Raw genomic sequence first — 23,524 nt, forward strand, 5'->3', positions numbered from 1 at the left:
ATAGAGACTAGGATAAGGAGAGGGAAACTATATACATTAGAGAGATCAGAAGTAGAGAGATATAAAAAGAGGGAGTGATGGGGAGAGAGGGAGAGATAAGACTTAACTTGAGGGAGAGAGATGTATATATAGGGATAGAAAGAGATAGAGATAGCGATAGAAAGGAGAGAGCATAAATATAACTTGTAAAAAATAAAGGGGGTGGAGATAGAAAAAGGTGACAATGAGAGAGGGGAGATAGAGATACAAATATATAGATATAGGAAATGATATATGGAGAGGTAGAAAAGGATATAGAGAGAGTAGGAGAGATGAAGACAAGTTTAAAATATCTAGAGATAGAGAGATAGATATAGGGAGGGAGGAATATGGAGTGTGTGCCTGTGTGAGTGAGATAGACATAGAGATAGAGATGAGGGAGAAATAGGGAATGTGTGTGTAAGTGAAAGAGATATGGAGATAGATAAGAAGAAGGAAAATGATATATAAATAGATAAAGGGGGAGAAAGGGAGACAGAGGATATAGAAGTGTATATATATATATATATATATATCGAGAGAGAGAGAGAGAGAGAGAGAGTACCCAAGTGGCATAACTCCCCAAGGATACATGTTATCCTTAAATTATTGACAGGAAATGAGTAATCAAAAGTTAGTTTCTCTCTCACTCTAAATGTTTAATTTAGGTTTTAAATTAAAATTTATTTATTATAGAAATTCAAATATAATTATTATACAATAGATTAAATTTTAATAAGTTGAATGTATAAATTAAATTGATTATAATACCTTTTTAATTATTCCTAATTCCATAAGAAGGCAAATAATTAAAATAAAATTTACCTCAATTAAAAATTAATCCTTAAAAGAAGAAGTAGAAGAATTAGAATAAATTAAAAAATAAGATATAATATCTAATAAAAGAAAAATTTAAATTCAAAATATTATTATTCTACAACAACTAAAATTTTAATAAGATAAATAATTTTTAGTTACTACTACAAAGGGGTAAAAATTTATTCAAATACAAAAGAAATACAAAGTACAAACATTAAACAACCTTGTCAGTCTCAACTAAGTGGTCCAAATTTTGAGACACATCCAGGGGTAATTGACCCCTATCCACAATGTTCCAACTCTATGTATTTGATCATAGGCCCATTTGACCAAATAGTCTGCAACTCCATTCCATTCTCTGGGGATATGATTGAAAGTCACAAATTCCAAAGAAACACACAAATGTAGAATCTATTTAATAACCAAAGCTAAATGCTAGCATACATAATCTAACTTTTGCCTATTCAACAAATTCACCACTACCTAAGAATCAAATTCGTAGATAATTTTTCTCCACCCAAGATCGTAACTATGCTCCATAGTATAAAGAATAGAAAGAGACTCCATCAAATTTTTAGAATACATGCCCTTATGGACAGAAAAGATAAACTGAACAATACCAGGGCTATTTTGTCCAACATCACCAATACTAGCATGACCAAGATTTCCACAAGAAGAACTTTCATTGTTGATTTTCAGAACTCCTTGAGGAGGAGGGAACCAATGACCCTCCCTATTCATCTTTTGAAGAGGATGTCAACATCTATTCCACATGACCTATCCAACAAAACTTGAAACATATCCTTGAGGAGGAAGGTTGAGGTGATTGCAAAAAAAATCTCCTAGATCCACCGTTCACCCAAGTCACACCTTGCCAAAACAAATTCACCAAGAGAACAAAGAATTTTCCACCAAACATTTTGTGCAGCCATCTTGACATCTTGAAACATCCTGCGATTTCTTTCCAACCAAAAATGCCAAATACTGTAGGTAGGTCCAAGAGCCCAAACAACTTGAAGAAGAGAAGTCTTAACTGGGGCCTTTCCCTAGTGAGAAAAAAATTTAGCCAAAGAACAGACATGTTGGCAAGCCTGACTCCAAACACCCCACCGAAAGTGCCAGATCTCCCTAGACAAGGAACATTGGAAGAAAAGATGAAAAACACTCTCCTCACAATTGCAAAATTGAACGCACATCGAGGGACCCTGGAACCCGCAATTGCACAAATTATCCCAAGTAAGATACTGATTTTGAACCACCAACCACAAGCAAAAGTTGCACTTGGCCCAAAAGAACTTGTTCTGCACCTATTTCCACCAAGGTACCTCCATGTCGCCAAACATTTATCTATCAAGCTCCACATACCTTGAGGAAACAAAGAACTTACTAGACAAATCACCACCCCAAGCTAAAACATCGTGCCCAACCAAGGCATTACATTCATGAGAAACAAGAATTTGAGCCAACTCCTCCTTCGATCCATCTGGCGGTCATTCACCAAAGTGCTTCCATCTGTAACCAGTAGCTTGTCCTAAATTACGAGCTAATTATTATGTGTAATTTTAATATATTTTTTTCTTTTTAAAATTTAAAAAGTGAATAGAATATGCTAATAAAAGAAACAATATTAAGAGATATTGGATCACCTTGTGGTGTAATGGTGTTGTGGTTGCACTGTTAATGGTGCAACCAGGGTTCAAATTCTCACTTGGCCCAAATGATTTTAATGTTAATTTGGTTTTTTCTTCTATATCCTCTTTTATTCCATAAACTCTTTGTAGACAAATATTACACATTTTACCATTTTGCACAAACAAAGGATATCTAGCATTGCTATGTATTTTTTAAGGTATAATATTAATATAAAAAAATTAACTTTGCTTTTCTAAGATTAAGTTTTGGTACTATGAGAATGTTTGTTCACTGTTTAAATTAGCCTTTTATAGAAAGATACGAGAAATGCAAATTATTATATTTATCTTTGAGCTTCTAAAGGCTGATGTTTAGAATTGGATTGGTAGTGTTTGTTTTGATGAGAAGGTGTATCCGTATTATGCAAAGTTGTCTGTTTGTCTCAAAAATTTAACATTGTTATTGGGTGCATTTTTCTTTTTTCAGTAGGACTATAATTGTATTGAATGCAATACCCTAGAGAATATAGAACTAAAAACTTTACCAAAATTAGCAAAAAAAAATAGCATTCACTAATATACTCAGGGGTGTGTGTTGTGATAGTAGATATTGTGTTGGTGGACTATAAGTAATGCCATTTATTCTATTTCATATTTATTTAATGTAGTTTAACATATTATTACTTCTCATTTAGTTAATAAATGGTCAATAGTATGTTGTACCTTTTAGCTAGCTATTTTGACAATTTTGTTGTGGGTGAACAATTTTAAATTTTTTTGCTTTTATAAATTATAGCCTTTGGAGTTTGAAAGATCACTTGGTGTTTAAGGCTTGTAAGGGAACCTATTTTGGCTAAATATCCTTTTTCCTACTTCCTTATTGAATGAGTCCACCATCTTATATCTCTAAGTTACTAAGATAAAGTTATAATTTTGCCACTATGCTACCTACAGAGATACATTTATGGTCTGATAAGGTCTGCATCCATTTTGGGATGCCATATAGAATAACATTGATGTAACAGATCATTTATTTGGTAACATTGGATGAATCACAAAGTGTGATGTTGGACACAATGGATCATTGAGAGGGGGGTGAATCAGTGATTTAAACACTACTTTCCTAATCAAGGATATATCGGTACAATATAAAACAAATAGAGTGTTGATCGGTAAACCAAACAATGCAAACTAAGTGTGTGAAAGGATTTGCTATAGAATCAATATAGCACATGCACAAGAATGAATCACATAACACCAAATATATGAGGAAAACCCAATGTGGGAAAAACCTCGGTGAGAATAGTTGCTGGAGACCTTCTGCTCCAATCCAGCCTCACAATAAAAAATGATTTGATTACAATTTTATCACCCCAACCCAAGGAGCACCAACCCTTGATTTATGAGCATTGACTCAAAGGAGCACCAACCCCTTATTAGTTTATAGGCTATGACCTAAAGGAGCTACAACCCCTGCACTAAGCACCTACTTAGTGAAGACAATATGAAGATTCACATACATAAATAAATTCCCTGTTGAAAATGAAGTTTTGCAACCCTTCAATACTCTGTACTACCAGTTTCAATCTTACCAGTCTTTGAAAACTCCACACACCCTGCAACAATGCCTTTCTGCAGATTCTTACTATGCTAAAATTTCTCTCCTTCTGATTGTTGGATTCAATTCACACTTGACCACACTTTGCCAGATCCTGCCTCTGCCAGTTTTGATACCTCTATGTTCTTCACTTACTCTGCCATTTTTTTCCTTTACACTGTTTTTCTTGTTCCTTCTCACCGATACACAAACACTTCATATTTTTCTTATTTTTCACTCAAATAGACTTTTCCCATGCACTTCCATTCTTCAACATCATGCGTTATCAGTCTCAAGTCGACATCTTTTAAACTTGAGGCTTCCCACCAAAAACTAATTCAAACTTAGGATGGTTAGGGTTTCCCTCCTTCAAACAAATATGTATCCAATCTGATTCGATCTGCCTTGGATCACTCACTTTCTTTGGGGAAATAAATCATCATGCATTTTTCATCCATCCAAAACATGTTTGCCAAAAATAGCAAACCTAACCTTGTTTTACGGCCTTGAAATCTGTTGACTCACTTATGATCTAGCTATTTCTTTCTCGAGGTCAACCTGCAATCAGAATTCATGCTTCAATCATAATTCCTCAACTATCTAATCATTCTCTATTGTCCATTCTTCCTCGAGCCACATCAGTCTGTCATCAACCCATGATTTGCAGTTTTATCATTTAATGACCACCTACTACACAGACAACCATGTCAATGAACAGTTCACTGACCTCTGCATGTTTTCCACCTCAAATCCACATGGCACACATCACCATACATTCAACTCACCGACATAGGGTCAGTTCAAACTTGAACATCCTAAAAGTCACCTTGCATCCTTACCGATTGACATTGTAATGTCTTAAATTGTACACCCTTGCTAGGGTGGTACAATTTCACACTTAGGTTAGCACCCGCCTTAGTGTGTCTTGCATCTTGCATTTCTAATTTCCCTTTAATAATTTAATTTATTAATTTAATTAAATCTAAAGTCATATTTCATCACTTCATACATCATAAAATTGGACCCTTTACCCTAAGTGTGCCCCTTTTTATTTTATTCCTCCAATAAATCATTTAATCATAAACCCTAATTATGTCCTATTTTGACCTTTAAGGCCTAGTTTCACATATCAAAACACCTTGAAATCCATTGTAACTTTGGGATTCTCTCTAATATCATCATATCTAACGGCCTTGAAAATTTGGTGAAAAGTTGGTCGGACTGTGACGGGAGTGCTCATGGACCTCGACTTTTTTCCCAAAATTTCGGGAGCACAATTCTATGATATTATAATGCTTAACCCCAAAAGATTGGTGGAAAATTCAATTCCTAGTTCGGCCTTAAGACAGAATTAAGTCAAAATTAAGATCTAGGGTTTCCTACATAAGAGTTCTCTTTCTTCATTTGAAGGGGTCTTTCTAAGAATCTAAGAGCAGGTTTTTGGAGCATAAGGAGCCTTCTATGTAGTTAAAGAGAAGCCTATGTGGAGTCTTCAACAACATTCAACAATATTTCATCAAGCATTCATCATCAATTAGGAGCCTTGAAGATATGGAAGAGTAATAGGAGATCTTGTGGCAATATCTCTCCCTTGGGGATTGGTATGATTTCATGTTATTTTTGTGTCTTTGTATGAGCTTCTTTACATCAACTTGCATATTTACATTCGTTCTTTAGATCACTTTGCATTATTGATTTAGAGAATTTACTTTGTCAATTACAAGCATTTAGGGTTTACTCTTTAGGGTTGCTCTAGATTGTTTGCATTCATCCTAGGGTCTTGCACGCACACAAGATTCCTGCACACACTATTTTACTATACAAATCGGCTTTCGTGGAGGTGGAAATCACCAACACAGGGGTTTGATTGAGGCAAATCCCTATATAGCCACCCAAAACCCTATTTTGAGTTGCAGGTACAAGTACAAGATCCAATCATCGTTGCAATTTTTCAGGTTTAGCAAAGCATACATACACAGTCCCAAAGATTAAATTTGAGCAAAAATCACTAGGACAGGGGTGTGGCACCTTGGTCCTACCTAGGACAAGGGGGTGGCACCCTGGTCCTATCTAGGCACTCTAGTCCTGCATCCTGATCCTCTCTGGGTGCCTTGGTCCTTTCTAGGTGCCTTGGTCCTTTCTCAGCACCCTGGTCCTTTCTAGGTGCTCTGGTCTTGCACCCTGGTCCACCCAATTTTAGGTAAAATTTGGCAAGGTGGAAGCTCGAAACATCAAAATTACATCCTCCCAATTGCAGCTTTATGTCAAATCATCAGAGATAGTGGCATGACACCCTGGTCCTGGTCAGTTTCGCTCAATTTGCAGCATCAAGTACACATCCAAAATCCTCCCCCTTTTATACTTTCATTATCTTAGTTTCATATATGCAATTTTGTGCAATTCCGAGTTCATTTATGCTTCATTATTTATCACCTAAAATAGTTGATCATTCAAACCCTAGTTTTTCTCATCATTTGCAACAAGAGGAATAGAAACCCTACGAGGTAATCCTTGGCTCTCTCTTTCTCACAAGAAGTAGCCAAAGTGATCTATCTACCTAGGCTCTTTCGTATTCCCAATGTGTTGGCAAAAGTGGGATTAGCTCCTAGTCACCTGGTCTCACTTTTCTTGTCTCCACGGACATCAATGACAACTCAATGCCAATAATCTCCCCCTTTGACATTGATGTCAACACTTTCTATATCGGTTTCTCTCCCCCTTTGATAGCAATAGCAAAGGAAACTTTAGTCTGACACTAATGATATCAATTATTGGACAAGTTGAATCACAACTCATGCCTTCAACCTGTAGGACACAATCTCCCCCCGTTTCCATGCTTCCTAATTCAAGAGTCATAAAATAATAATAATTGTTGAATCCCTCTGAACCATACATCTCCCTACACATTTAAGTACTGCATGATGGTGGGACAACTCCCAACTTTTGTCTCAAGTACTCAAATGTTACCAAAGGAAGTGGCTTGGTAAATATGTCAACAATCTTCTCACTGGTTGGAACATACTTTACTATGACCTCCTTGTCTGCTACGTTCTCCCTCAAGAAGTGATACTTTATTACAATGTGTTTTTTTTTTAGTGCATTACTAGATTCTTGGAGACGTTGATTGCACTTGAGTTATCACACTGGATCGGAATAGGTTCTGGTATCTCCTCTTGTATGCCCTCCAGTGTCTGCTTCATCCACAATACTTGTGAACAACATGTAGCAACTGCTATATACTCGGCCTCAACAGTAGATAATGACACTAAATCTTGCTTCTTGTTGTGCCATGATACTAACCGGTCTCCTAAGTAGAAAGAACCTCCACTTGTACTCTTTCGGTTATCAATACATCCTTCCCAATTTGCATCAATATAAGCCTACAAAGTGAAGTATCCTTTCTTTGGATACCAAAGGCCATAACTGATTGTTCCTTGCAGGTACCTGAAGATTCTCCTGACTACAATTAAGTGATACTATTTAGGAGAAGATTGGAATCTTGCAACCATGCAGACTGATTGTACTATATCTGGTCTAGATGGTGTTAGATATAACAGACTACCAATCATAGACCTATACAATGTCTTCTCTACTTACGGTGACTCATCTAGTTTTCTCAATTTACAACAAGTAACCATGGGACTACTTACTGGTTTGTTGTCCTCCATTTGAAACTTTTTCAACATGTCTTTAACATACTTGGTTTGTGAGATGAAAATTCCTTTCTCCTGCTATGAGACCTGCAAACCAATAAAATAGGACAACTCACCTAGCATGAACATCTCAAATTTTGTCTTCATCTGATCTGCATTTATTTTGCACGTGATGTCCTTGTCTCCACGAAATATAATGTCATCCACATATACAACAACTATAATCATATGATCTCCATCTACCTTGATATACAAGTTGTTGTCTGCATTCCCTTTCTAGAATCCTTGCTCTTTCAAGTATTTGTCTAATCGGGAATACCATGCTTTGGGAGCCTGCTTCAAACCATACAAGGCTTTCTTCAACTGACATACAAAACTCTCATCATCATGTAATAGATATCCTTCTAGTTGTTCCATATACACCTCTTCTTCAAGATTACCATTCAAAAATGCAGATTTGACATCCATTTGGTAAACCTTGTATCATTTATAGGCAGAGAAAGCTAAAAACATTCTTATTGTCTCTAACCTAGCAACCGGTGCAAAGGTTTCTTTAAAGTCAATACCATCCACTTGAGCATATCCTTTGAAAACTAACCTTGCTTTATGCTAGATTATCTTGCCTTCTTCATTCATTTTGTAATGGTAGACCCACTTAGTACCTATGACATTCTTGTTTGTCTGTCTAGGAACAAGTTCCCAAGTTTGATTTTTCTCAATTTGTTTCAGCCCTTCATCCATGGAATCTACCCATTTCTCACTTTTGCTAGCTTCATCAAAAAATTTCAGTGCAAGTTTTGTCATGAGGCAGAAATCTACCCGCTCATTGTTCCGAGCTAGTCTCCTTCTGGTTTGCACACCTTCATTTTTATCTCCTATGATTTGTTCTTCCAGATGGTTCTTCTGCACATACCGGTTGGGGTTCTTGCTTGGTGCTTCTCCTACTAGTCCATTGTTAGATTGTTCTTCATATTCAACATCTAGATCATCAATGTAGGGTGTTGATGCATATTTTCCCTTATGTAGGTCTTCATCTATTCTCACATTTATACTATCAACCATTTTTCTTAATTTCTTGTTGTATCATTTCTAGGCTTTACTATTGGTTGAGTAACCCAATAAGATTCCTTCATCACTCCGAGAATCAAAACTTCCTAATCCATCAGCATCTCTCTTGATGAAGCACTTACTTCCAAACACTCTAAAATGCTTGAGTGATGGTTTTCGGTCATACCATAACTCATAAGGAGTCATTCTACTGTTCACTCTTAACTATGCCCGGTTTAATGTGTAGACAACAGTATGAACTACTTCCTTTTAGTATGTATCCAGTATGTGATAGTTCTGATACTTAATATAAGTATAGATCCAATAACCAACAAGATGAGAGGGGGGGGGTGAATCATACAAACTTAATCATCAATGAAAACATCAGATTCAACCTTGGTAACATATATCAGTCATAGAATAAAACTGTCAAACATGCAAACTCAAAAGCATATGAACTATATAAACCTCATAACACCAGATTTAACGTGGAAACCCAAATAGGGAAAAACCACTGTGGGATTTTGGACCCACTAAGAAATATACTCTTCTAGAGTATGCTCGGTTAAAAGCCAATCCTGTTAAAGATTACAAAACACATTGCTAGATGTGACCCAGTTAAGGGATTTCCCTCAGATCTATTAGGATCTTCACTTTGTTAGAAGTGACCTTGTCAAAGGATTTCAAACACTCATTTAGAATGTCACCTTGTTAGAGGATTTACTTATAAGACTGTTAAGTCCACTCGGTTAAGAGATTTTCTATTACTTTCACAAGCTAACAGTAATACAATCTATCTGCAACTTTACATCTAAAATGCTAAAGCAGATTCTTATTTGTTCAATCACAATCTAGACAAAGAGCTAATCTTGTCTATCTGTTGGGCATCAATACTCTGTTATTCCAACAGGTCTTCAAGCTTTTGTGCTCGGTGATCACTATGTAGCACCCCTGTGCATACACTTGCCCGCATACACTGTTTATCAACAGTTCCTTATTTATAAACAATCATCTAACCGCTTAATCTCCTTGATCACATTTCCCATGATCAATCATAGCCATCAGATCTTCAATCTTGTCTATGTTCATTGTATCTTACGATCTGAAAAATGTTTTACCCTGCCTCGGAACTTGTACAATCATCTTGGAACTTGTGTTAGGGTAATGGGTTCAATCTAAGCTGTAGATCTTCTTGCCGACTTTCCATTGCCTTAGATTTGTTAACAAACTTCTTCCACGTCTTGCCAATCATTGATCCGCTCTAGCTCATTAGCTTCTTTCATTAAATATCACATGTAACCATTTAATGCATTCTGTTATAGCTTGGTTACAACTCGGTGAATACTAAACTTTACTCGGTAGACATTCTGTCTTTATTAACCGACTGCGATAACCTTATGGTTTATCGACTAGGTTCCTTAGGGTTTACCGACTAGGTCCTTTGGCTGATAACATAGTGTAGTATTAACCTTTACATTTTACAACATATGTATGATGTTAAAACAATATAAAACATCAAGATCTCATCATTGTCTGACTCGGTAGAGTTGCCCATTGAATAACTTATCCCTTTATTCATCATATTCTTTCCTGTGTCTTTACCGACTTCTTTATGATCTTCATATCATATTTCTTAAGATATGGCAACATCATACTGAATTAGAAAATCAATTTCTTGACATCAATGACAAAATAATAATATCAAGACAGTAAAACATCTTTAATCAGTTATGTCCATAATCATCAACAACCTTCTCAATATCCATGTTATATTGCCAACAATCTCCCCCTTTGGCATTGATGGCAAAACCAATTGATTTGACCATTAAGAATTCGGATTGCTGTGATTTTGAAATGCTGAAATGCTCTCCCCCATACATCAAACTTCTCTTCTGGTTTACTCTCAATCTTCTCAGGTCTTCTCCTCCTTTAGTCTTCTCCCCCTTTGGTAGGTCTTCTCCCCCTTTGACAACAATGCCAAAAAGAAAAGAACTAAAACATAAGTTGTTTCTGTAAGAAGTTATTTCCTGCTGATGTGTAACAACTGAGTCTCGGTCAGAGCATTTGTTTACAATTCCTATTCCCTGTATCATTTTCTATATTATCCCAATATTGTTCCAGTACACTTTCAGAAAAGCATTCTTAAAGTGTAACACTCCAGCATCAACTCCCTAAAAGATATTCAATAGATTCATCGAAGTGATGCTTTCACCGAACTCAGTCAATGAGTAGAAGATAGGGGTAGTACCCCTAACTTACTTCTGAGATATTCAAAAGTGTCCTTTGGTAGTGGCTTGGTGAAGATATTAGCTATTTGTTCCTTTGTGTTAACATATTCCAACACCACTTTCTTTTCATGAGCTTCTTCTCTAAGATAATGATATTTGATAGATATGTGCTTTGTCTTAGAGTGCATAACAGGGTTCTTTCAAATATTAATAGCACTAGTATTGTCACAGAATATAGTTACTGGCTCGGTAACTTTCTCATTTATACCTTCCAACAATTGTTTGATCCATGCAATGTTGGTACAATTCAGTGCTGCAGCAACATATTTAGCTTCGGCTGTTGACTGAGAAACACATCCTTGTTTCTTGCTAAGCCAACTCACTAGTCTTTCTCCTAAGAAGAAAGCTCCTCCACTTGTGCTTTTCCTATCATCAATGTTGCCTGCCCAATCAGCATCAGTATAGACTTTCAAATCAAAATCATTTCCTTTCTGATATACTAAGCCATAATCTTCAGTGCCTTTCAAGTATCTAAAAATTCTTTTGATTGTTGTCATGTGTATTTCCTTAGGATCTACAGAGAATCTTGCAACAATACCAACTGCATGTGCTACATCAGGCCTACTGTGAACAACATATTGTAGTTTTCCAATCATGGATCAGTAGAGTGTCTCATCCACAGATGCAGATTCATCATTCTTTGATAGTTTGCAGTTTGTAGTCATAGGAGTACTTACTGGCTTTGAATCCTCCATTCCAAATTTCTTCAAGATTTCCTTTATGTATTTGGATTGAGTAATGAAAATTTCATTTTTCATTTGTAGTATCTGTAAGCCTATAAAATACTTTATCTCACCGATTAATGACATCTCAAATTTTTTGCTCATTTCATTACCAAAGTTTGTGCATACAGAGTCATTTCCACAAAATATAATATCATCAACAAATATGGCTGAGATTATTATTCCATTTTCATCATTCTTCATGTACATGTTACTGTTCTCACTTGTCCTTATAAAACCAATCTTAATCAAATAAGAGTGCAGTCTTTCATACCATGCTCTAGGTGCTTGTTTCAGACCATATAAAGCTTTGTTCAATTTACATACCTGATCTTTATTATTGTCTTCAACAAATCCTTCAGGTTGTTCAATGAAAACTTCTTCTTCTAATATTCCATTCAGAAATGCAGATTTGACATCCATTTGATATACCTTGAAGTTTTTGTAAGCAGCATATGCCAACAATGTTCTAACTCCTTCATGTCTAGCAACAGGTGCAAAAGTTTCACCATAATCAATTCCTTCTTCTTGGGCATAACCTTTGCAAACCAATCTTTCTTTGTTCTGAATGACCTCTCCTTTCTCATTTAGCTTATTTCTGAAGATCCACTTTGTACCGATTACATTTTTGTCCTTAGGTCTTGGGACTAGTGTCCATGTGTCATTCTTCTTGATTTGATCAATCTCTTCAATCATAGCATTTATCCAATCTTCACTGTTAAATGCCTCTTTTATTATTCTTGGTTCAAATTCAGATATTAAACATGTGTTCTGTCTCAGTTTGTTCCTTGTCATCACTGGATCATCCTTATCTCCTATAATATGACTTGGTGCATGATGTCTTCTGACATATTTGGCTAATACAGGCTTGGTAGGCTCTGTATGATCCTCTTCATCACTCGGTAACTGGATATCTTCCTCATTTCCTTCAATAGTTATCATGGTAGGACTTATTGGTTGCACATAGACAAATTCATCATAGTCTTCTGGTTCTTTGGAATTCCCATCATTAGTTCTTTCTGCAAATTCATCAATTTTCACATTTGCATTTTCTACTATTTTGTTAGATGATTTGATCAGACATTTAAATGCTTTGCTTCTAGAGGAATATCCTAGAAATGTTCCTTCTTCACTTTTATGATCAAACTTGCCATTTCTATCATCTTTATGAACATAGCATTTGCTTCCAAAGATCTTAAAATAACTTATATTAGGTTTCTTGCCATACCAGATTTCATAAGGTGTCTTCAAAGTACCTTTCTTCAATTGAATTCGGTTCAAGGTGTAAATAGTTGTGCTTATTGCTTCTCTCCAAAATGTTTGTGGAACCTTCTTCTCAATCATCAGTGTTCTAGCACAATCCACAATAGATCTGTTTCTTCTTTCAGTTATTCCATTCTGTTGTGGAGTCCTCAATGCAAAGACTTGTCTTTTAATACCATGATCATTGCAAAATAGGTTGAACTCATCAGATGTGAACTCTCCTCCTCTATCTGATCTAAGACATTTCAGTTGTCTTCCTGTTTCATTTTCAACTCTAGCCTTGTACCATTTAAACATTTGAAAAGCTTCTGATTTTTTCTTTTAAAAACATTACTAACATCATCCTTGAATAATCATCTACAAATAATATGAAATACTTATCACCATAATAACTTTGAACTTTCATAGGACCACAAAGATCAATGTGCACACGATCTAAAATTCCCTTAGAAGTGTAGGACTTACTTGTAAATTTGGATCTTATCATCTTGCCCATTTGGCATCCTCGGCATATAGCATTCTCAGGTTTTTCAAGACTCTGTAGACCTCTTACTCTGTGCTTCTTACTTATCTTGATCAGATTATCAAAATTAACATGACAAAACCTTTTATGCCATAACTAGGTGTTATCAATCTTTGCATGCAAGCACTTGTTATGAGTAGAGTCAAGGTGAAATGTATTACCTTTTGTTTGTGTCTCGGTAGCAACTAACTTTCCATTTTTGTCATGAACTTTGACAATTCCTTTCTGAAATTCTATTCGGTAACCTGTGTTGTTTAGCTGTGCTACACTCAACAAATTATATTTCAAACCTTCAACCCAATAAACATCATTGCATCTTGCTTTATCAAGAAGTGTTATGGATCCTTTACCTCTTACTGGACATGGTGCATCATTACCAAATCTAACATAGCCTCCATCATAATCTTCTAACATAACAAACTTGTGTTTATCTCCTATCATATGATGTGAGCATCCACTATCTATACTCCAAGAATCATTAGTGTGTATGTGAGATATTAGGGCTTTTTCTTCATACCTTTCTTCATCTGATCCATCCTTGATAGCCACATAAACAACATCCTCTGTATCAGTCTCATCTGATTTATCATCTTCAGATTCCTCATCAGTAATTAAGCAGGTATTTCTATCTCTTCTTCTGAAGTCTCGGTGACCTCTGTAATGATTATCTTTTTGTCTATCATCTCGGTAATCTCTCTTTTCAGTGAAATCTTTATCAGGACAGTTAGAAGCCATATGTCCAATCTTATCACAATTGAAACATTTCAAGGGTAGTTTTCCCTTATACTTACCTTTGCCTCTTGGTAACCTTTTGGCCAATAGTGCTTCAAACTCTTCTTGCTTTCTGATTTCTTCATACAGTTTGTGTACCTCCTCCATGTTCTTCATACAGTTTGTGTAATCATTAGATTCATTCAAATGAAAAGAACTAAATGCAGATTCAACTTTATTTACTGATGACCCACTATTATCAAAATTACTTAACTCAAATGCATGTAGCTTACCAATAGTAGCATCCAAGGAAACTAGCATATTAGGTACAGACCTCAATTCATTGATTGCAGAGACTTGGATTGCATAAGAAAGTAGAAGGGTTCTTAACAACTTACTTGTCACATCCTTTTCTTCAATAATTCCTCCTGCTCCCTTGATTTGATTTACAATCTCCTTTAGTCTTGTATTGTACTAGGTTATGTTCTCACCTTCATTCATCCTCATAGATTCAAGCTGTCCTCTTAGACTATCAACTTTTTCTCTTTGAACATGTTCATCTCCTCCATATACAGATATGAGCTTAGTCCACATAGCCTTCGCATCATTGCAGCCTTCTAGATCATTAAACTCAGAATCGGTCAATGCAGATGTTATTTCAATCATTGCTTGAATGTGTTCTTGCTTTGCCTTTATCTCTTCCATAGTCAATGGATAGGTGCTCTGTGCAACAAAATCATTCTCCAGATAGTATATAGCATATTCTCCAACTCCTGATAGATGTAGCTTCATCCTTTTCTGCCATGTAGAGTAACTTGACTTATTCAACTTAGGTGCATCCCTCTTATACATCTTTGGATCTCTAACTCAAGTGCCTTTAAACTTTCCTTTCAGAGTCCAAAGCTCTAATACCAATTGATAGTTCTAATACTTAATATAAGTACAAATCTAATAGCCAACAAGATGAGAGGGGGGGGTGAATCATACAAACTTAATCATCAATGAAAACATCAGATTCAACCTCGGTAACATATATTAGTCATAGAATAAAACTATCAAACATGCAAACTCAAAAGCATATGAACTATATAAACCTCATAACACCAGATTTAACGTGGAAACCCAAATAGGGAAAAACCATTGTGGGATTTTGGACCCACTAAGAAATATACTCTTCTAGAGTATGCTCGGTTAAAAGCCAATCCTATTAAAGATTACAAAACACATTGCTAGATGTGACCCGGTTAAGGGATTTCCCTCAGATTTTTTAGGATCTTCACTTTGTTAGAAGTGACCTTGTCAAAGGATTTCAAACACTCATTTAGAATGTCACCTTGTTAGAGGATTTACTTATAAGACTGTTAAGTCCACTCAGTTAAGAGATTTTATGTTACTTTCACAAGCTAACAGTAATACAATCTATCTGCAACTTTACATCTAAAATGCTAAAGCAGATTCTTATTTGTTCAATCACAATCTAGACAAAGAGCTAATCTTGTCTATCTGTTGGGCATCAATACTCTGTTATTCCAACAGGTCTTCAAGCTTCTATGCTTGGTGATCACTATGTAGCACCCCTATGCATACACTTGCCTACATACACTATTTATCAACAGTTCCTTATTTATAAACAATCATCTAACCGCTTAATCTCCTTGATCACATTTCCCATGATCAATCATAGCCATCAGATCTTCAATCTTGTCTATGTTCATTGTATCTTACGATCTAAAAAATGTTTTACCCTGCCTCGGAACTTGTACAATCATCTTGGAACTTGTGTTAGGGTAATGCGGTTCAATCTAAGCTGTAGATCTTCTTGCCGACTTTCCATTGCCTTAGATTTGTTAGCAAACTTCTTCCACGTCTTGCCAATCATTGATCCGCTCTAGCTCATTAGCTTCTTTCATTAAATATCACATGTAACCATTTAATGCATTCTGTTATAGCTTGGTTACAACTCGGTGAATACTAAACTTTACTCGGTAGACATTCTGTCTTTATTAACCGACTACGATAACCTTATGGTTTATCGACTAGGTTCCTTGGGGTTTACCGACTAGGTCCTTTGGCTGATAACATAGTGTAGTATTAACCTTTACATTTTACAACATATGTATGATGTTAAAACAATATAAAACATCAAGATCTCATCATTGTCTGACTCGGTAGAGTTGCCCATTGAATAACTCATCCCTTTATTCATCATATTCTTTCCTGTGTCTTTACTGACTTCTTTATGATCTTCATATCATATTTCTTAAGATATGGCAACATCATACTGAATTAGAAAATCAATTTCTTGACATCAATGACAAAATAACAATATCAAGATAGTAAAACATCTTTAATCAGTTATGTCCATAATCATCAACAACCTTCTCAATATCCTTGTTATATTGCCAACAGTATGTTGGCCTCATTCAACATTGTTCTAGCCATCTCCTTCACTATCCTAGTCTTCCTCTCTACCACACCATTTTGTTGTGGTGTTCTTGCTGCTGAATATTGTCTCTGGATTCCATGTCTCTCACAGTAGTCAATAAAATCATTGGAAGAATATTCTCCACCCCAGTCTGATCTTAAAAAACTTTAACCAGTATCCACTATCATTTTCAACCATTCTTCTAAAGATTTTGAATCTTGTAAATGCATGTGATTTGTCATGGAAAAATGTCACCCAAGTCATCCTTGAGTAGTCATCAATGAATAGCATGAATTGTCTCTCACCGACCAGAGCCCTTGTCCTAGTTGGTCCACACAAATCTATATGTACTAATTCCAGAGGTCTTGAGGTATTGTACTCTTTTTTTTTTAACTCACTTTGATTTGCTTGCCTCTAATGCATTCATCACAAAAAGTACTTGTTGGTTTAGTTATTTGTGGAATATTTCTTACATACCATTTTTTGCTTATCTTCACCAGATTGTCAAAGTTCACGTGGCCTAATCTTCGGTGCCACAACCAAATTTCATCAACCTATCCCATCATGCATTAGGACTCATAGCATTCCTTCAGATTGTAGACAATACCATTTTTCCTCTTTCCTTATGCCACAACCTGACTAGTAATATGCTTGCTTATCTGACAACCGGTAGAGTCAAATGTGAACTTGTACCCTTTTGTCACACATCTGACTTACACTCAGTAGATTATGCTTTAGTCATTCCACATAGTACACATCATGAGCCTTGAGCTTTCCATAAATATCCAATGTACCATGACCCTTAATCTTGATAGAGGAGTTGTCACCAAACCGGACAAAACCACCATTCCAATCATCAAGTTTGATAAACTTTTTCTTGTCTCTGGTCATGTGATTTGAGAAACCACTATCCACTACCCATAGATTCCTCCTTTCAGCATGTAGATCAGTTTGCACTATCAAGCTTGACTTTGTCTTGCTCTTCTCCTTCTCTACCCAAACTTGTTTCTCTTCTTTCTTCTCCTCTTATGTCATCTTGTGTTCCAGTTTTGTCTCTATCTTTTGATCCGGTATTGTTTAGTTTTTCTTGTCAGTTCTCAGCTTGCAATGTCTTGCTATGTGACCAAAATTTTGACACTTATAATATTTCACATTAGCACTAAAAGATGTATTCAAATCACTCTTGTAGGACATCTGTACATTTCTCCTACACTCATAACTCTTATGAACAAACTCAATGCAATTATAACATGTGACATTCGTACCTTGTAATACAACAAATGAGTTTCTATTCTCAAAACTGGGGGTTACATTCATCTTCCTATATTATGCCATTCTATGAACGAACTTATTACACCAGTGACAATAACCATAGAATTTAAATACATACCGATTTTGTCTCCTAGGAGCAACATGATTCTGTCTTATCGGATATCTGCTCCTCACTTGATGAACTCTAGTGAAACCTTGGTCATCAATATTCCTCGTTCCTTTATTTCTAGCATACCAGTTTGTATGTTGAACTGCGACAACATTCTGTCTTATTGGTTGATCCCTTGTAGCAGTAGCATATGACTTTTTTTCTCAGATTTGCCAACAGTGAATACCTGCTTGCCCTTACTCTCACTAGATGTCATGAACTGTATCTCTTTTTTGGTTGAGTCCTTTCTTCCAGAACTCTTCCCCTTTTCAAATCCAAGTCCACCGGCATCCTTTGAAGACTTTTGCCTGCTCAACATTTTATCTAGGGCCTCTGTGCTACTTTCTGATGGGGAGGTATCCTCAGAGAGCATTAATTCCTTACCTAAGGGCAGTCAAATGTTGTCCTAGTGGGCTCCCTTCACTATTCATCTGGTCTCAAAGTCAATTTAGACATCACAGCTCTCTAAGAATGCTTCCAATTAAAATGTACTCACTAGTTGCTCGGGTATGGTTGAGATTCACAAGAGTAAATCCAACCTTACTCTCTCAAACTCCTAACAAATGCTTGCAAAGGTTGTAGTAGGTGTTTATGTTATTTACCAAGGGTAATAAACTAGTTTTGAGTGGGGGTTTGATTCATTTTCCGATCGCTCCTTCCTTTTCTTATTTTCTAGGCCTAGTAGCCCTAGAGCCCCAATTAGCCCTACCTAATCGGTTTTTGTGGATTTTCTCCCAATTTCTCCAAAGACCCACACAAACTCTTTGTTGATCAAGATACCCTTTTGGAATTACTTTCTAGTTTATGAATTTAGGAATCTCAGTCTAACTGTACAGGTACGGAACGCGAGAAATTCTTGTTTTAGGTGGTTTTAGGATTGTTTTGGTCTTTTTCCTAAGGTTAGGTGTCTTCCTTGATCTTCCACACCTCCAAATTCACACATATATTCTTTCACACACCACTTGTTCATCCCAAACACTCTGCAACTTCAACACTGCTCATTCCTGCAAACACTTGCATAATCTCATTAATTTCCTAACTGGGCTATGACTGAGCTCGCCTAGGAAATGATGCTCATTGGCCTTTCAATGACCTCCAAAGGAAAATAAAAGATATATACATTGTACAACGGTTCCATGGCTCAATTTCAAAGGGATATTGAGAAGAACTCAAAGGACTTCAAGATGGAACCATGTTTGGGCTTCTCAAACCCTTACTCAGGCCGAGAGCTTGCAAAATTCAAAACTCAATTCAAACCTGCAAATAAAATAGCCAAATTTCTTCCTGAGCACTACAAGAACATGTAAAAAACAAAAATAAAAGTACATCAATGCAATCAATCAATTAAGTACAAATTGTTGCTCTAATTCTTAAAAAATGCAATGTAAAATTTCAAAAATGGTCTCAAATTGTATTCCAATCAACTCCAGGTATTCAACAACCTCATTACATTCATTCTCAAGGATTTAATATTCTATTTTTTTCCTAACTAACTCTCCATCAGTTTCCTAACCAACCCTTTTCTCAAAAATGCAAAAAGTTGCTCAACATTGCAAAAAGTTGCCAAGCAACTTTGACAACTTTTGCCAAAAAGTGCATTTTTGCCTTACATGCTTTATTTTCTCCTCCAAACCATCTAGGATGAATAAAAACCATTACATTAACATGTCCCAATGCCAATCAAGTCTATTCAAGGCATTTTTCATCAAAATGCAATATTTTGCCATTTTAGGCTTATAAGCCAAAATTGAGCAAATGCATTGTCCTAAGGACTTTCAACCTACCAAAGCATTAAAAAAACATATGAAGACCTAAGAGAAGACTCTTATTCACCTCTCCAAACCAACCTATGAGAAAACACACCAAAATGAAGAAATTGGACTCAAAACTAGGTGCTCCTGCACCATACTCCCCCAAAGAAAAGAAGTCAAGTGACTCCTTGAGGCAGCAAAGAAAATGGAACTCCATGCTTAGAGAAGTCTGCCTTAGGTATCTAAGTAGCCTCTGATGCTGGAAGGTGTTTCCACTTGACCAAGTGCTCCATGTAGGTGGTATGCCTTGTTGTCTTCAAAATTCTAGAATCTAACACCTTCTCGACTTGGGGAATGGGTGCAGCTGGTAAGGGCAGGTCTGAAAGTGCTTGAGAGACCTCTGAAACTTTGCTATCTTTACTGCTGGAAGTGTGCCCTTATACTGCACCAAATCTGCCACATTGAAAATGGGTGACAAAGGCATATCACTGGGTAAGTCTACCTTGTATGCATTGTTGCCATACTTGGCCAAAACTTTGCAAGGACCTATCCTCCTCATCTGAAGCATACTAGGGACACCTTTATGAATCCTTGCCTTGTTCAAATGAACCATCACCATGTCACCAACAACAAATTGGATATCTTTCATTTTCTCATCCACTTTGTCTTTGATCTTTTGAGTAGTGTCCAATAAGGTTGTCCTAACCTGCTCATGAACCTCTTGCATTGATTGAGCCATGTCTAAGGCATGTCCACTCTGTTGTCCCATCTTTCCCACATCTCTAAGCTCCAAAACTCCTCTAGGATGAATGCCATACACCACCTCAAAAGGACTTTTACCAGTGGACCTATTCACACTATCATTGTAGGAAAACTCAGCTTGATGGATGATCTGATCCCAAGCTTGACCATACTCTTTTGTTAGACATCTAAGTAGATTCTCAAGTGTTCTATTGACCACCTCAGTTTGACCATTCATTTGGGGATGAAAGGCTGAATTGAAAGACAAATTAGTACCTAATCTTTGCCAAAAAGTCTTCCAAAAATGACCAATAAACTTTGCATCCCTATCTAACACAATGCTGATAGGTAAACCATGAATCCTAATAACCTCTTTGAAAAACAAGTGAGCAATGTGGTTGGCATCATGAGTGACCTTGCATGGAATAAAATGAGCCATCTTACTAAACCTATCTACCACAACATAGATTCTATCAAAACCCAATTTGGTTTTTGGCAAACCAACCACAAAGTCCATACTTACACACTCCCATGGCCGGTTGGGAATAGGTAAAGTTTGATAAAGACCAGTATTGGAAGATGTTCCCTTAGCTCTTTGGCAAACCACACATTGCTCCACATATCTTCTGATATCTCTTTGCATTTTAGGCCAAAAGTAGAATCTTTGGACAAGTTTCAAAGTCTTGTTCAAACCAAAATGTCCACTCAAGCATCCATTATGCTTCTCTTGCATCAAGTTTTCTCTCATAGACCCTTTAGGCACACATAGTTGTCCTCCTTTGAACAAAAGGCCATCTTGCAAGGTGTAATCTACATATTCACTATGAAAATGGTTTCCAAACCCTTGGCAAACCTTGTAGGCAGTAGCAAAATCTTCATCTTCTTCATACAAATTCTTGAAGCTATCCACTCCAATGCTTTTTAGCTGCACTTCTTGCACTATTAGTAACCTCCTACTCAATGCATCAGCTACTTTATTACATTATCCTTTCTTGTGTTTGATGCTAAAGGTATATGACTGTAAATACTCTACCCATTTAATATGCCTATGGTTTAACTTTTCTTGAGAATTAAGAAAGCTAAGTGCTTGATTATCAGTGTAAACCACAAATTCCTTAGGTAGCAAATAATGCCTCCATTTCCTAAGAGATTGGACAAGTGCATACAATTCCAAATCATAGGAGGAATACCTTTTCTTTGCATCATTGAGTTTCTCACTGAAGAAGGCAACCAATCTATTTTTCTTGACTCAAAACTTCTCCAACCATTATGTTGCTTGCATCACATTCAATTGTGAAGAGTCTATCAAAGCTTGGTAGGATAAGTACCAGTTCAGTAGCCACCTTTGTCTTCAAAAGATCAAAACCTCTTTGTGCTTCCTTCGTCCATACAAACTGTTAGGATTCCCAAATATACTAAGAGGGGGGATGAATCAGTATCTGACCGGTAATAATAATTTCTTAACTTATAACATGAAAATCATATTAAAACTGTGTACCGGTAAACCAGAAATAATGCAGTAAATAAGAATAACAATCACAACATGAAAACACACCATAACACAATGTTTTAACAAGGAAACCCGGTGTGGGAAAAACCTCAGTGGGATTTGTGACCCACAATATTCACTTACTAGCCAATAAGTGAATATTACTGCTACAACAAGGGCCTGCACATGCAGGAAGGCCAAGTGCCTAGAACTCACTGCTCAATTACAAAAGAAGTCACACTGACTTACAAAAATATATTATACTAATCCAATGTCTTATACAGCTTCAGATTAGCATCTGCTATGCCAGATTCAGTACCGGTTTAAGCTTTGCTACATACATAAACCCTTATCCAATAATTCGCATAATAGGATTGCTACCTTCTATTCATATTTCGCATCCTACCTCTTACAAAATGATCTACTATGATCTCATACATATATGAGTCATATTACAATCCACTATGTCAGCTTACAAAATATTTTACAATTAATTACAAAATACATTAACACAAAATTGTTGTCGGCCAGGGTACCAGTGTTCTTTTCGGCGTCGGTGTTCTGTATGTCAATGTAGAGTTTATCGGTGCCGATGTCTGCCTGCCGGTATCACATGATTGCAAGGTTGCCATCATTGACAATACCTTCAATCACCTACAATATCTCATTGGAGTGTGCATTTGCCAACAATCTCCCCATTTGGCATTGATGGCAACACTCATGAGAAAAATTCAAGAATGTATCCAAAAACTGAAGTCCAAAAAATCTTTGCCAAAAAACTGTATGTCCAAAAATGTGTGCTCCCCCTGAGCAGATAATCTCTACTTCCTTCTGACCATTTTTCTCATCACACTACTCCCCCTTTGACATCAATGACAAAGGTTGTCATTCGCTGTCAGTGGAGTCTTGCCTGGATTCTTGTAACCGGTGGGTTACAATCTGAAAAAATATCTATCAAAATCAAGTTTAAACCATTGTTGAATGATTTGTTGTCTTTTAGTGCCTCTTGATTTCTCTGCATTGTACCAATGAGTATGTGCATTTTCTCTTTCGGTGTCTTTAGTCTAGGAACTAGAGCCTCAAATATTTCTTTTCTCAAAGAAATGAGGTAATCTAGTTTAGGACCAAGTCTACATTTCAAGTCCTTTGCTTTATCCTTTATTCTCTCTTTGTCCTTCTCAAACTGTTTGATTTTCTCTTCTTGCTCTGCAATCTTCTTCTCTATCTCCAAAAATGAATCTGATGTACCTATCAGATTGTTAGCAATATTGTTAATCTTATCTTGTGCTTTGTTGATTTCCTTGTCTAGATCCTCTGTTAGAATGTTTGTTATACAAGTGTCTCTGTATAGTTTCTTGAAGTCAAGAATTATCTCTCCAAGTTCCGGTAATAATGTTTCTATTTTCTCCTTATTTTTCTTCACAAT

This window comes from Cryptomeria japonica, chromosome 8 (assembly GCF_030272615.1).
Source record: "Cryptomeria japonica chromosome 8, Sugi_1.0, whole genome shotgun sequence".
NCBI classification, from domain to species: domain Eukaryota; kingdom Viridiplantae; phylum Streptophyta; class Pinopsida; order Cupressales; family Cupressaceae; genus Cryptomeria; species Cryptomeria japonica.